We start from the raw sequence: 16,931 nt of genomic DNA on the forward strand, positions 1-16,931 counted from the left end.
AAAATCCCTACCCTCTAGCCCCCTCCCCTCGCTGCTCTTGCCGAGTCGCCATTCGCTCGCTGCATCCTATGAGTGAGAGAGAGAGAGAGAGAGAGAGAGAGAGAGAGAGAGAGAGAGAGAGAGAGAAGAGAGAGAGAGAGAGAGAGAGAGAGAGAGAGAGAGATAATAGCATCTTTGTGAGCAACAAGACCCAGTTGCCGGCTGAACATTATTTCCGGCTTCAAACTACCTTACTCAGCTCATTTCTGCAGGCGCAACTAGATGTTATGGCCAGCATTATGCTGCTCCAAGTATAGCTCATGTAGATTCAACAACCCTGTGCCTTCAGCCATCCTTCAATGTTCATGGAAATGATATGCAACAAGTGCACGTGCCTAATTCTCAAGATTCACACCAATTCTTTTTTGCGTCACAAAATAGTAGTTTGCCAGATGCACGTTTGGATTATTGATGAGCGGACTGAATAGTGCCTTCCGCTATGGAGATGTCAACCTCAAGATGCCCATTATCATGTGTAGTTAGGAAGCACAATACATAATGCGGTTAGTCAGCAAGGAGGCAAGAAGACATAATTTCTGACCGAAGCAGCTTACCACACACACACACACACACACACACGCACATGCACATAGAGAGAGAGTAATACTGATCAAAGGACATAGAACATAAAGTTCCATTTGCGTGTTTTGTGTATGACAAGGAGGTCATATATTCACAACATTGCATCTTCCAATTGTGTGACTCCAACTCAACAACACTGCAAGGTCCATTATCTGCATCGAATTTCCCATGCGCATGCGTTTCCTTGGTGCAATACATAAACGCTACGGGGCAGGGCACGGGTTCCATTTCTTATAATTTTTTGGAGAGACCACAGTGCCAACTTTCCACCATACTTTTGTATGGAACCTCTATATGACGTGCACTGTATACTTTGCACTTTCAGTCTGTGAAATTCCATTGGAAGATGATATGTCTTAACTATTCACATTGCTTTTTTGTAGCTTGACTCAAATACCAGCTTGTAGATGGACAATCAGAAAGCATCAGTACAACATTGCAGGTCAATAAAGAACCTCATTTATTATTGCAGTTCATTCATGCTTTATCTATTTTCTTGTTTTAGAACTTTCCGCATTACTTCCTTTGCTTCGGATTATTTAGATCTCGTTTTTAGAACTATACATTCGACGCCAAACAACATTTTCACATAATAGTTACACACACAACTCTTTGCACATTGTTGCTAGCCAATGCATGTGATGTATTATAGTAGTGAATGCATGTGGTGTATCTCAATACTGAATTCACCTTGTGCATCTTCACTTTAGATCTAAATAATTAATACCATATTAGGTGTCGAAATAATTGATCCCATATTATATATGTCCTTGTTTCTCCCGTACTAGGTATCAGTTTGAAGTTCTCAAGACCTAGAAGATTATAGTCCAAGCATCATTAAGCTAGGAAGCAAGTTGTATCCAACTTGAAACTAGCTTATTGTCCATATGCTAGGTCATGGTTTGAAATTACTGCATTGTATAAAGATTGGAGCATGTACATCTTTGCTCACAATATACAAATATGTCCCTTCTACATGGCGGTGTACCTCACATATATAGCGATAAATGAGGTTGACAGACAAATGAAAGAGACACTCCTACTACCCTAACTTCTATATGATTGTTGGGTGCTTTGCATCGGAGCGGCAGCAACAAGACTTAGCAGCATTGCATCTACAATCCATTACCATTTCAAGATACCAACCACGAATCAACAGTATCCCCTCTCTATTCATGAGACCGATGAGCGATGTATGGACATAAAAGAGGCAAATATTATAATTATATGCGAGCTATCCATGTTAACACAAACAACTTTTGACCTTATCGTCATAAGACAAAATGCCAATGTAACAAGCAATACATTGGGAGATCTCTTCAAAGACAAATGTGTTCTCTTGCTCGGTGATCTTGCCCAACTACCCCTAGTGTCACACACAGAAGCTTTGTCACACATGCCATACCACAAGCTCAGTCCCCTCGCTACATGAAACTTTGTACACGATGTCATGCTCTGTAAGACATGCAACGTACCCTGAATTGCTTCAGTTCTTGACCATTATTTGTGAAAGAAAACTAGCCATAGATGAGATCAATTGTACCTTGGAAGCATGTATTATAGATGAAGCATATTTGCATGACTACATCAACAACTCTACTACGATAATCTATACTCACAGATCAGACATCCAACACTATAACAACCTTGCCTTCAATAAGTTGTACAGTCAAACTAACATTACAAACATTGAAATGAAGACGAACGCGGGTAACATAAATGTTCTTCAATAGTGGCTTTTAGACCCTAAGTTCAATGAGTTGGATTTGATCGCAATTGGCGTGCGCTGCATGATCACTAAAAACACCAACTTGACAATGGTGCCACAAACATGCAACATGTCGATGCCATAACACAGAACACAGAAGGCAAAGTTACATGTATCACTGTTCTCATTCATTGTACTAGGAATAACTAAAAAATAGAAAGGTAAAACACAAATACTTACAAAAGAAGAAAGACAAAACACACTCAACATCCCCCTTTAAAAATGCAAGCCGATGTTCTGCGCTACCAACCATTCATTGATGAAAATTTTATTTTTGAAATGCTTTCTGTTTGCTAGAATTTACATGTAGCATGTATACTAGAAAAACAATTCATCTCTAGACATAGTAGAGAACCTCGCTTGGATATAATCTCAACTATAACCATCCCTATAATCTCTAATAATTAATTCACTTAACTTTGTCTCCCCCCATAAACATTATAGCATTTTTCAAATGTATATCCCTTTCACACAGTGCCACCCTTGCCAAATTAGTCATTCTCTTGTTCCCTTCAGTGCTATATGGTAAATGTTAATTTGCATGTCCTGTTATATTCTATAGATGCTATATAGCAAGGTCCACCAAGCAAGACTAGTTGGCTTCAAGGACGTTGTTGCAAGATAGTGCTTCAAGAAACTAACAGAGATGCTACCATCTCGTAAAAATGTGGTCACACTTCACTTTAGCATTTCCATGCCTCGATAGAAGATGTCGTCCATGTTTGGCTTCTTATCTCTGATGGTGCTTGCTTTACATGGAGGCACATGCATAACTTTAGGATGGACCAGGCTCTTCGTAGTTTCATGTTTATCCACATAACTATTGTTTCATGTTTTAATATCATCTTTTTGAAAGTTTATATAATATTTTTTAATTTTTTCTCACAAGAAAAACATGGGGAAACACCAAAATTTGTATGTTTAAGTGCCTAATCTGGACTCGTAAATATAAGCAATAATAACATTGATAATTGAAGCGGTAGCAAACAGAGTAATAACTGCAGATATAACCACGGTAGCAGTTGAAATACAAAAACATCCCTCCCGTCCTCCTCTCTCTTTCTTGCCCAGCCCATTGTGGACTCTCTCTCTCTACAAAATGCGATAAATGAGCGCAATAAACATTTTAAAATTTTCATAGTGGAGGTTTTTTTTAAAACCCTGAATGTTTTATGTCTTGGTAGGTTACCAACCTACTGCTAATTAGGCTCTAATTAGGCAAGATTCCTATATTGTGTTGCTGCGGGATTGGTTGAGCGTGTTGAGACACCACGTGTAACTCTTGGTTGAGCGCCATTGATGCAAGTTGAATAGCAGGAGCCATAATTGCTAAAGTAATGTGAGCAACAAGCATCGCGTGAGTGGGACCGAAGTGGGAGATGTCATTTCCTAGAGCATCCTGAATAGCCATCACACTTTCTCCCAAAAGGGAAGGGGGGAGGGATAATCGGAGCCAAGGGAATTCTCAACGTGAGAGGAGTGGGGAATGCGGTCTAGTATTGAGACCTAGCCTGTGAAGTTGTGCGAGCATTAGGCTAGTGTCACATTGGGGCAGGCTTACATGCCTTTTCCTGCTATCCACCAATCACATGTCGCTCCCATGGAACTCTCTGTCACACTGAGTCACCCCGTTTCCATAGCCGAGCTGGCTCTTCATCTTAGAGGCCACCTTTTCCTAAAAGTGTGCCGGTCTCTCATGCTTGGCCAAGCTCATCCCAACCGTCAAACGTGCAGTTTGATTGGATGTGCATCAGCTTTTTCACTTTCCCCCGTATGCTCTAGTGTGACACCATTCGTTACAGCCACTGTAATCCTATATGCTTTCACACACAAGGAGGGTGGTCATGGAGGTCGAGCTCAAGAAGGGCCTTAGAAGCTCCCAACTCCCTTGTCCAAGGTTCCATCTCAAAAAAAAAAAAGTCTTTTTTTATAAAAAGGTGCTAGAATATATTAAAAGAAAAAGAAAAAAGTACAATCTTGCCTCACAGGTAGGGAGAGAGGCATCCCAAAAGAGAGAAAAATTACAACTGTAGACATGACTCTGTCATAATGAGCCGTTCCCTAGAATAGAACTTCAACATAAGTTCTTTCTAGCATTGCCATTTATGGCTCCTTTGAATAGAATATAGGGGCCAATGATATACATCCTCCATTTTAGTCAAACATGAAAGAGAAAGTTTTTTGAAGTTGATAGGCAAATGCCAAAGCATTCTCTTCCCACTTTAGCTGAAACAATGCTTCATTCCTTTGAGTCTAGCAGGTCCATCGGTAGGCAAATCTCCACATATTCCATAAAGGAATATCTAATCTGATACAATCACCTAAAAGAAGCTCCTGGGTAGAAAATTTCTGAGGATGTAGTTCGTTACAGCATCTACTACTAAGCACTTCAATCTTTTTTGAATTAGCTGGACAATTTACAAAGAGATGAATGATATCTTCAGAGGCACCACACCTGGTGCTCCTGCCATCTCCCATTTTGGACTTTAAAGCTTTTTGAGCTTTCCACACACCTTGGTGCAAAATAAGCCAAGCCATAAAGCTATGTTTAACTGGGATTGCAAATCCCCATAGGCATTTAAATATGTAGATCCACTGCTTTGCTCCCCAATTAAGATTCCACTTTTCATTAAGCTTTCTCCTGAGCTCCTCAGCAAAATCTAAGATGTTTGAAAAGTTTCTGTAAGCTCTCCTTGCAATATCTGCCACAGAAGTGTTTCTGCAGTCATTGAGACTAGCCTGAGCTTGAAGATTGTGGAAGTATTTTAACCTACACAGAGTTTCATTTAAACATCCAGTCATCCTCGGTAAGTAAAGGGAAGGGTTACGAGAAGAAGAGAAAAAGGGCATGAAGCACGAAGGAGGAAGGACTCGAGCTTGGGGGAGATTGAAAGCATAGAAGGACTCTCTCTCTCTCTCTCTCTCTCTCTCTCTCTCTCTCTCTCTCTCTCTCTCTCTCTCTCTCTCTCTCTCTCTCAGCTGTTGAGAAGCTTGAAGGAGAACCTTCCGAACTCACTTTCGAGTAAGCAAGGAGGGGAAGTTTCATAAAAGAGAGAAGGGAGCTCACAGGCAAGAGGGAGTACTTGACCAAGATGAGGAGCAAGGAACTCCAATCAAGGCTCTCGAGTGAGGGGCTTGATCGACCAAGTTTAATTTAAAATAGATCTGGTGTGAGCTAGATTCCATTCACTTGGAGATCTCTCCAAGTTCTAATTCCAGTTTTGAAGCACTTGTGTGCTTTAATAGATAGTGCTTTCCCAAACTTTTTTGCACACACTCCAATCCAAATTGAATCCTGCATCATAAAGTTGAAGTCCCAATTTTGTTGTTGAAGAAGTTACAAGATTTCTTTCATTTTAAATGAGGCTTTCCACATTCTGGCAGAGAAAGTTGGACCAACAGGTTTAATTTTCCAAGGCGAGGTGATCAGATCCCAGATGGTGACATTATTCCATGACTTATACACCTGCAAACAGAAATTAGGTATGTGCCTTTTGATGAGGCAGCACCAAAAATCATCACTTTTTACTGCCCTTACTATCCGTTTTCCAACCATCTTGTCTGACATATTTTCCAGGTCCAGAATGCCAAGTCCACCCCTTGCTTTGTGCAAGTAACATGTTTTCCAAGAAACTTTTGGATATTTTCCCTGCATCAAGTGTACCTCCCCACAGGAATCTTCTAGCCAATGAGATGATCTGATTCATTTGAATTTGAGAGGGTTTCCAGTAGGAAAGAAAGTAAATCACTGGAGGCAGTAGATAGTGTTTTAAGACAAATGTCCTTGAAGATAATGTGGGCTGGTAGGAGTGCCACATGAAAACTTTTTTCCTAAATTTTTCAACAACCCAGCCCCATCTCTGATTCATTGAAACCTTAAATCCCATAGCGATACCCAATAACCTGAAAATTTGACCGTCTAGTATCATTTGGTAGCCTGTAGAAGAAACAGCATTAGGAAAAGTTTCATTTGATGACTTAAAGCCAACTTTATGATGATTTATAATGGATCCACTAGCTAGACAAAAGAGTTTGAGGCATTCCAAGAAAGCATTGCCTAATTCTTCATTTGCATTAAGAAGAGCATTTGTGTCATCTGCAAACATATGTAGGCACACGTCCCTTTGTGAACCAATAATTCCTGCCTTCCTACATTTCCTTTTGACTAGCCAGCCAAGAGCATCAAAAGCTATGGCAAAACCCAAAGGAGCCAAAGGAAATCCTTGCTAATTGACCTCATTAAAGAAATTACATCTGTTTGTTCACGATTGACAAAAATTTTGGCATAAGCATTTCCAAATAATACATGCACAAATTTGATGAACCTTCTCCCTAGTCCTATGTCATGCATAGACTGCAAAATAAAATCTCATTCCATTCTGTCATATGCTTTGTCAAAATCAACTTTGAAAAAATAGAAGTCCTGTTCATTTTCTGCAACTTGCTCCATTCCTTCCCACAAGGAAGTTATTGCATCTAGAAAAAATCTTCCTCTTATGAACCCCTTTTGTTCTTGAAGAATAATGTCATTCATTAACACTAGAATGGTAACCTAACAGGACATAAAAGTGTCCTTTCAGGGTTTTGGGAAAATTTTCCAAAACCATAGTAGATCCACTCATTTTGAAAAATCCTTTCATGAGCTTATAGTTCAATAACTACTACATATGGAAAAAATGAGAAACTTGTAATTTTTCTCATCCCTTCGTCACTACAAGCCTCCAAAGTTGATGGGCCAGTGCATTTTGCCCAAAACAGCAATTTCTTATGGCGGTTGATTGCATATAAATAAGAGTGGGGATTTTTGTAGGACATGAGATAAAATGCCCCGTTAACTTCAATGGGTTGGTGACCAAAACATATGGTTGCTTTTACCTCACTTTTTTTTTTTGAGCAAAAAAAATAGCTACAGAAAAGTTGCATTTTTGCCATTCTGCGGACCTATCGTCAAAGTTTCTATAGTCACGCTCAATACAGATACTATATACATGTTTTCTTAGTTCCCTTTGGGCCTTTGGATTCAAAAGGAGCCATGGAGCATGTCAAAAGGATAATGGATCTCTTACAATTGGAACCTTAGAGGCAATGATAAAGTGTTAAATACAACAAACATGAAAAAACTGGGTTTTGCATTATGACCTCTAGAAACCCATAGAAACTACTCAATATCTAGCCAAGTTTGTAGTCTATGATTAGATATGGTTACTACCTACAAAATACACATAATTGGCCTAAGAAACTAGCAATATTGAGAAAGTTATACTTGCTACTCTAAAATGTATTGTATTCTTCAGCAATCAAAAAACTCAACCATCATCATACACTATGCTATATAGCATATTAGGTCCCCCAAAACTCAAGGAAGATTAGCTTTATGTTATACATTACACTTACACAATCAAAATTGAATTTGGATATCAAGAAAGCCACCAAAAAAATCATAAAAGTGTTAATTTTGCCAAAAAACAGGATTATGCAATTCTTGTAAATTGGTCATAACTTTCAATTTTAACACTTAGCTCTCCCTACAAGCATCAAAACATGTTGAGAACTATGAAGGCCTAACCTCTAGCCATCTAAACCTCACAAACATGAAGTTTAGAGTGGTATAGTTGCCAAAAATTGAAAAAAAACCCAAAAACAGGACACGTTTTTTCACACAGTTTAGGTTCAAAAATGTTGTGCAAGAGTAAGGTTAATGGTGAGATCGATACTCAAAAAAAAATGCTAAGTTTTTTTCAGCTCATAAGGCAACTTTGGGATATATAGCACCTATAAATTCATTTTCATACTCTTCAAATAATTCAAGCAAAATGGTCACTTAACAGGACACAAAGTGTCCAAGACATAAAAGTGTCATGTTACCATTCTAGTGTTAATTAAAGGGCTAACTCTCCTAGCTGAAGACAGGGAAAACACTTTATAAATGGAAGTCAGACATGTAATGGGTCTCCAATTGCTAAGGTCCTCCCTACTAGACTTTTTATGACTTAGCTTCACTACACCAGTGTTACACAAACAGGAAGAGCCCCTTTTCTAAAAGCTTCTTGCCACACCAAGAGAAGGTATGGAGCAACAAAATCTTTGTATTCAATATAGAATTCATTTGGGATACCATCAATTCCAAGAGTTTTGCATGTCCTGAGGCTACAAATAGTTTCTTTAATCTCCCCAATAGAGATGGGTTGATCCAGGACGTGTGCTATCTTAGTAGCCACAGTCTTCCTTCTGATCTGAGCTATTTGTGCTCTTGCTTCTTGATTTTCCCTTTCTCTCTTTGGGAGACCGGAGAAAATATCTGTAAAGAACTCTTGGACAATTTGTGTATTATCTTTATGAGACTTAGCCAGATTTCCAGCTTTAGCTTTCAAAAAAGGAATAAAATCTTTGGATTTATTCTTCTTAATCAAGGCATATATGGCCTTAGTAAGCCTGCCAATTTTGCCTGCCCAAAATTCTCTTGTGAAAGCAAGTGCACTTTTAGCCTCAAGGAGCTCTTCCTGTTTGAGTGAGTCTTTCAGTTCTAGAAGTCTAGCAAGGAGAGGGTCAGCTTTGGAGAGAGATTCTTCAATCTAAAGAATCTCACCATATATCATCATTCTTCTTTTGCCCTAATGTCTTTAGCTAGTCTTTTATATCTGGTCAAAGCAGTCTGAATTTCTTTAATAGAGACTTCCCAAGCTTTAGTAGGAGAGTTTTAGGAAGCAAAATTCTTTTTAATACTTTCTTGGACTGTCTTTCTGACACTTGATATACCAAATAGAGTCTAATCAAGATGGGGCCACCCAGACGTAAAAGAATTTTCAGATCTCAGAAACTCACATTAGGGCCAAAAACTACTCAAAAAGGGATGTGTAAGGAATTGGTTAAATTACTAATTAGCAGAGCCGTTTGTGGTCAAAACGGCTCCAAATTTGTCCGTTTTGGTCATTTAAAGCATATCTATGCAATCTAAAGCGTATCTAGGTACATATCACTAAATATTCAAAAAGATATCGTTTTCTTCATATTCCTTTGTGGCTCACCTCGAAATTTGTTTTCATTTACTTCACTTGGCGGCAAATAGTTGTTTCCACTTTTGAATCTCTCTTTTTTCTCTCACCTTTCGCGAGCTTTATCTCTTCTTCTCTGATGCACCTTGTTCTGCTGCTACGTTATTTCCATTATACTTTCTGCTCCTTCATTACTTACAATGACTAATACATCTTTCATTAGTGATAATTGTATCCCATGTGACAACATGTGCCAAACAGAACCATACCATGTAGGTCTGTAACTGTTTCAACAAAAATCAAGCGCATCACGGTATCTTGAGGAACAGGGAAGAGAGAAAATAACACTGTTTTCTCAAAATGTTGTGCTCTTACATGACCAGCTTGTCATGTGTCTAAAGAGCAAGCTGGATGAAAGCCGTCTAGCTTATGCATGCCTAGCAAGTAAACTTGTTTGGAAATCAAGCTAGACCAAAAACATATACCTACACAGAGGTAAATAATACCTTATACTTACCGAAATGGCCAATGCAGCTTTCCATCTGGAAGGATACATTACCAAAATTTTCTTGACCTGTGAAACACTAAAAGAGAAATTAGTGAAGATAAAGAAATTTAAACTGGTAACCCGTATGTTGCCTCAATAATCCAAACCCTTGGGTATATGCTGCCAATCCAACTCCCTTAGTGAGAGTCTGGAAAGACCTTACTGACTACCCCTTGGCAGCTTTTGAATTCCTTTTTGTGAAGGTACAATTGTGAAGAGGTCAACAAATGACCATCACTTCATAGAGAGTGCATTGTAAATCATGAGTAGGGTCATACCCCTGAAAACTGTGCTTCTAGGGACACACCTAGTGCGCCTAGAAATGAGAGATCCTTGAAATATGATTCACAACTAGATCTCAGGTAGACGTAAAAGTCTATACCCTTGGGTTTTTGTGGATAGCCGTGCTGTGTGAAACACTGTTAGAAGCTGGACACACCCTACTGAGCTCGATGGAATATTATTTTTTTTAACTATTCATTTATTGAGAAAACCCGACTTTTGACCTTTGTAATTATTGGGGCTTACAGAAGTTTCCAGATTGTATCCCATTTTTGACATTTAGATTGAGTAGATGGTTAAATTGGAACATTAGGGTTTGAGATTGTAAGGTATTTATACCACTTTTCGACCTTAATGAAAAACCTTTTGTCATTTTTAAAAGAGTACTGTCTGTGAGTGAGCGTACTGTGTACGAGAGAGAGTGAGAGCTTCATCTTGATGCTACACGCGCATCGGTGATCGGAATCGAGTGCGGAGAAGTGCAGCGTGTTGCCCCCGACGGGAGCTATGCGCCAATACCTACATTGTGCGTGTACGGTCTGGTTTTGCGAGCTCGACCTACGAGCTTCATCTAGTGATTCGGTGAGCATACATTATCCATTTTTGCATTTCAGCATATCCACGCGTTCGCATTGAGTAGAGCTACACATTAGGCACTTTAGTTTCGGAAACAATGACCTGCAAATTTCGACCAGACATCCTACGTGATTTTGCACCAGGTCTTTAGGGTTGGGATTTTGGTTCATAGACCTTAGGGAGAGCGACCTATTGGTGTTAGTAGGGTCTCCTTCAAGTTCTATGGCGTTTTGAGACCGTTTGATGGATATTTGGCTCTTGGAAGCGTTGTAGGAAACCTCTTCTTGAGCACTCTTGAAGGCTGTAGCTTAGACATTGGGTAGAGACCTTTGTAGGAATTAGTCGAGAGTCGGTCGAGTGTAGATTGAAACCCTATGCTTGCTTCCACATGCCTGCGGGTCGAGCTTCGTCCTTAGCTGACAAATCTTGCTAGGTGAGTTCTCGCTGTGCTGACGTCCGTCGCGACGTATCTGTCCAACATTGGCGCCGCTGCCGGGGACAAAAACCCTAGGTAGGTGATCGAGACTAGTCCTTGAGGATAGGGATTCTCTGGCTTGCAAGAGTCTCGTTTTACATTTAAATACGATCAGAGGGTGATGGACTCTCTAGGTGTTAGAGGGAGTCTAGGGAGTGTGTGTCTAGCCTAGATCCTTCGAATTAGGTAGACTTAGGTAGTTTTAGGTATTAGTTGTGGTGTAAAGAGTAGGAGTTTGAGTGGTAGAAGCGGTGAAAGGAGAGCTTGAGAGTCCGGAGAGGCCAGGAAGGAACCAAAACACCATTATCACCATTTCACATGATAAGTAGGAGTAGAGTAAGTAGGAGATCATGATTTATGATCTAGAGAACTTCATGCATGTTATACTTGTTGTTAGGTTCATCACAAGGTTGTAAAAGACGCAAAAGAGTGTTTGAAAGCTGAAGTGAAGTTCAAAAGTTGTTGTGAGTGTTTCTGATAGAGCTGCAGAGCATCATAGCATTTCTGTCAGGAAAAATAAATTTTAAGCCAGGAGACATCCTACGCGTAGGATATATACAGGGTGATTTGGGGGGAATTTTGAAATTTTGAGTTGACCAGTGTGTTCAGAAGGTAGTTTTTACCCTATTTTCACCTGGAAAGTGGAAATTTGACCATATCTTGACAGGATAAGGCGAGATAGACAGAAACTGCCAAACATCCTACCCAAATTGTGCCAAGGCATTATTTTAAGACCAAAACCATAGGATGGTTGCATGAGCATGATCTGCATGATATATTGAGTGACTGAGAAAGTTTTCATCTCAATTGGGTGAGAAAATTGGGTTCTAGGCAGACTTTGGCACTTTTGACTGAAAAGGGCTAGAACAGCTAAAATTGGGGTCTTTTGAAATCCAAACCAAAATCTAAGCATAGCACTGGGTTGCTGACATCAAGGGGAAGCTGTGGCTCAAGTCTGGGGTCAGACAGGTCAAAAAGACATCCTACTCGTAGGATGTCATCCGTGTGATTTTGCACTCCAAATCCAGATTTGAGGATACCAAAGTGATCAGCACCTTAAGGAGAGTCTGTGCTTTGCATGTGAAGCTATTTTGATCAGTTAGACATGCTACGCGTAGAATGTCTTATGCATCAAATTGGAGCTAGAAACTAAGTGTAGGCATAGCAAGGTGTTGTATATCCTGAGACAAGCCTCCTAGTCAATTTTGGTCCAAATTGGAGTTGATTTGACTGGTCAGACCAACAGCAGGCTGCTGGAACAGATTTCAGACCAATTGAACAGCTTATAGGTGTCGAAATCAAAAAGTAAAAATAGCTATGGGCTCAGCACATCAAGGGGGACCTATAGTGAAAAAACGAGGCAAAACAGAGCAGGAGACATCCTACGCGTAGGATGTCTACTGGGGCTTAGGAAAAAGAAAATTTGACCGACGACACACAGTGATGTTTCATTTGACTTGAGGGTTCCAAAACTTCTTTCAGAAGTGAATTTGGACCTTGTTTGACCTTTTGACGGAGCAAAGACTGAATTCAGACTTTTCATGTAAATTGACCAACACCCGAGGGAAGTACAGTTCCAGATTAGCTGACCTAATCCAGAACATCATAAGTGTATAAATACAGTAGTGGTTGAGGTTAACTCTTGAGTTATACCAATCATTACTAAAATCACCTCTAGCGGTTAAATGCTTTGATTCGATTTCCGAAATTAAACGCTTGTGTACATGTATATTCAGCGGCAAAGCAAGAAGTTGTGCGGAAACTGATCCTTTGCCAGGTGAGTAGTTGGATTTTTGTAAGTTGCATTGTTAAGTTTGATGAATTTAAGATCAGGAAGATACATTTTTAGAGACCAAAAGGTGGCAGGTGATCAGGATAGCTTAGTGTCCACCGAAGAGAGTGTAACTCAGGCAAGGCTAGATCCATTAGCACCGATTATTGAGGAGGGTAGTGATACGCACACTTCATCCGATAAGTCCTTCTTCATGATGGGTAGTCAACAGCCAGGAGGTTTCTCCTATGAAGGACCAATGCCAGAATGAAGCACCTCCCTAAATCCTTTGAACGATCCCAAGTTCACTATGATCTTCTTAGAAGGAACAAACTTGAGGGGAGCCCTAGTTTATTATGACTATCGAGGACGCAAGTGTATTTGTATTGAAGAAAGACCGGCTCAGAGACTAGAGATAATTCGAGTCTATGATGATGGAGATATATTTCGAGACAAGAAGGGGAACCACTATCTGATAGTTAGTAACCCTGAGGATTACAACAGATATGGAGATAACGTGGCGAAAGGAAAAATGGTTTCAGAAACTCAAGAACTGCCACCAAACATTGATCGACCTGGAGCACTTTTTATGTATGATAAGAAAACAACCAGGGTCTCAACCTATAATGAGAATGTGGGGATTTACAAGCATGAGAGTGAGGGAATAGTCTCTTACTTTCATTGCAAAGAGCCCTACCTAAACGAATTAAGCAAAGACAAAGTTCTTTACTTATTCTCTTATGAAAGGGCTATGGGGAAGGATATCGTTTTTGTTGATAGGTATGGGCGAGAATACAAACGTATTCTTCCAGAGGAGGTAGAAAAGGCAACAGTTCCAGAAGCATCAACATATGCCCCCGAAGAACTGCCAAGAGCCACCTACACCCCTAGCAAATCGACAAATCCATTTTCAGAAGAGTATGACGCGACCTCACATTCTACCCGACAACAGACGTTCAACAACCAGAGCCAACCAGCAACCCAGCCATCATTGCAGGCATGGCTTTGACAGAGTGCAACATTAGAACAAGACCGAAATCGAGATGGTTATCAAGCCGCACGAGGACTAAGGGATTTACAAGAACCACCACTCTATTCACGGTATCAAGGAGAGAATAAACCAAAAACTGAAGGGTCAACAGAGCCTGGAAGACCACCCATAGAGCGAGTTCGAAGAGATGAACCATCTCTTGCAAGAACCGTCAGAAATTACGGCTTAGGAGCACCACTAGGAGAGGAACCCGCCCACTACTGAAGGGCAGAGGAGGTATATCGATTAGGACGTGGAGATCCAATGATGAGATTTTTAGACCATCGTAGAATTAGACCTTCTCAAGTGCAAAAATGGGTAAACAAGAAATACACGAGAAACAGAGATCCTCGAGATCATGTAGCAGCCTTTGTGCGTGTAATTAGAGCTGAAGAGGTGTTAGATTTCCCTACCCAATTTGCAGGGTTTGGACTAACCCTAGAGGATGATGCTGCTACTTGGTTTGACTCTGTGGAGCGTAGAGACTCTGAGTATATGGAGGAGATGTTTGACGAGTTTATTGAAGAATTATCACAAAGGGGGATAGCTCATAATACAGTCTCACAAATCCATAAATTCAAACAGAAAGATGGAGAATCTGTGCGAAAGGTAGCCCTACGACTAAAAAGATATGTTAAGTTCTGCCCTGTGGAAGAACTGCCAACTCAGTCTAGACTTATGCTTATATGTATCCAAGGACGAAGGAATGCAGATCTCCAAAAGGACTTACATATGAAGAGGAGCACAACGTTAAATGAGTTAACTAAAAGGCTCTTTACCTTGTGGACAATTGTGTGGTATACAAAGAGGGTGAATTCAAGGATCTTGATGACGATTCATCCTCACAACAAAGTGGAAGCAAGTCCGCTAAGACAACACTGAAAGGAGAAGTAGTTGTAAGCCAGGAGCAGCTTGTAGAGGAAGTGCTAAAAAAAATTAACTTGTATGCCAAACCTTAGGCTAAACAGCCAAAGTGGTGTGCTATTGAATAAAAAATGGACAAACCATGGGACGGAGGAATGTTATTATAACAAGGGGTATGTGAGAGAACGACCTTATGCTCCCCAGGCTCCGGTAGCATCTCCTCAACTTCCACCGATGCCTAGATATCAAGCAGGCAACCTACCAGGACCTGTTGGTGTAGAAAGACCACAAACATTGTTGGGGCAACAACCACCCCTACCAGGATTATGACCAGTTGGCATAAGATACACACCAACAGTAACCGACCCAGAAGAGAAGTCTTTGGTGCCTATGCACGCATATTACGAAGATCCCAATGGATATGCTACAAATCCTGCCTATTGTCCACCAGAAGAACCCCCCATGCCAGAACCATGGAGCATGATAGGAAGTGCAGAACCACCAACAACTGCACAGGGAGCAGGAGAAGGAAGATATAGCTTGGATGAACAAACATCGTTGTTCATAGCCAACGGAGGGATGGGCGGGCAGAGACATGCATACCAACAAAGAGGATCTCAAGGAGCACCTCAACAGCCTAAGGGACCCTGCTACAAGTGTGGTGGAGACCATTGGCTAAGAGACTGTCCTCATGATGAAATCACTAGAGTCAACGCATATTGCACCGAGTGTGGAGTTACTCGTTTGATTCCGGATTGCCCTAAGAACCCGAGCAAAGGAGCAAAAACTACCTTGAACATGCTGGAAGCAGTGCCTTCCAGTGGAGGGTCAGAAAACGAGACAATAATATCTATTCAGGCAGTGACACGAGCCCAAGCTCAAAGAATGATGAACGAACCCATAATTGAAGAGCCAAAAACCGATGGCCCAAGTTCAGAAAGGAAAAATCAGAGAAGCACTTGGAAAGCTAGGAAGGCGCGTATGAAAGCCAGGAGAGAACGAGAGAAAACGGCTCTATCCGAGGAGTTAAAACACACCAAGGATAGATTAGAGTGGTTAGAGGATCTAGCTAGCCTAAGCTCACACACTGCGGCAACCATAGCACCCAAGGAAATAGCACAACCCAAAAGTGCAGGATCAAGAGGATCAGTGTTGGCAGAAAAGTTAAAATGAGCAGTTAGACGCACTTCTAAAAGCTTACAAAGCCAGACTAAAAAAGAACCAAACCCAAGAGCAAAGATGGATCACTTATCCGTATGCTGAAATAGAAAAACAGAGGTTAGAAATGTGTAGAAAGATGATTGAAACAACTCAATCTCTGATAGAAAACCCGCTTGGTAAACCTGCAAGTTGGCATGAAGTACCAGCTCCAACCCCTATCAAACCAACTTTAGAGAAACAAGTAGAAACGAAGGAAAGACTCATGAATGCCTATGAGTCTAGGGGAGAGCCTATCATAGTGCGCAATGCAACAGATGAGGCAAGTAAGGGGTTTCAGCGTAAAACATTGGTAGAAATGGGTAAGGATTGTAACGGTCTAGATGATGTGTGGAAGCAATCCCTGATGCCAACGAAGCTAACAGGGTGAGTTACCACATGAATAGCATGAGAAAAGAGAAGAATGAGATCTTAACTGCTATTGAAGAATTTGAGGCAAGATCACAAATGAACTTTGATATACATTCGCAAGGAGGAGACCAGGGATCAATTAGTTCGGGGCACAGCCAACCAGACTCACTAAAAACTCTACCCTCTTATCTAGGAGAGTATGAAGCCAAGTCGGAGGTGAGAGCAATCCCATCTCAAAGACTTTCTTCTAACAGAGTGATGGATTCACGAGGGTTGATTGAGTTATTGTCCACCCCGGTGGCATGCACAATCACATTAGCCGAACTCCTAAGGCTATGACCAAACATGTGGACCACCGTAGGCAAATTCTTAGAAAAATTTGGAGTGAAAGACCCCACCTCAAAGCTTCAAGAAGGGATCAGAGAATTGGACATGC

This window comes from Adiantum capillus-veneris, chromosome 6, assembly GCF_014529385.1.
Source record: "Adiantum capillus-veneris isolate H3 chromosome 6, ASM1452938v2, whole genome shotgun sequence".
NCBI lineage: Eukaryota > Viridiplantae > Streptophyta > Polypodiopsida > Polypodiales > Pteridaceae > Adiantum > Adiantum capillus-veneris.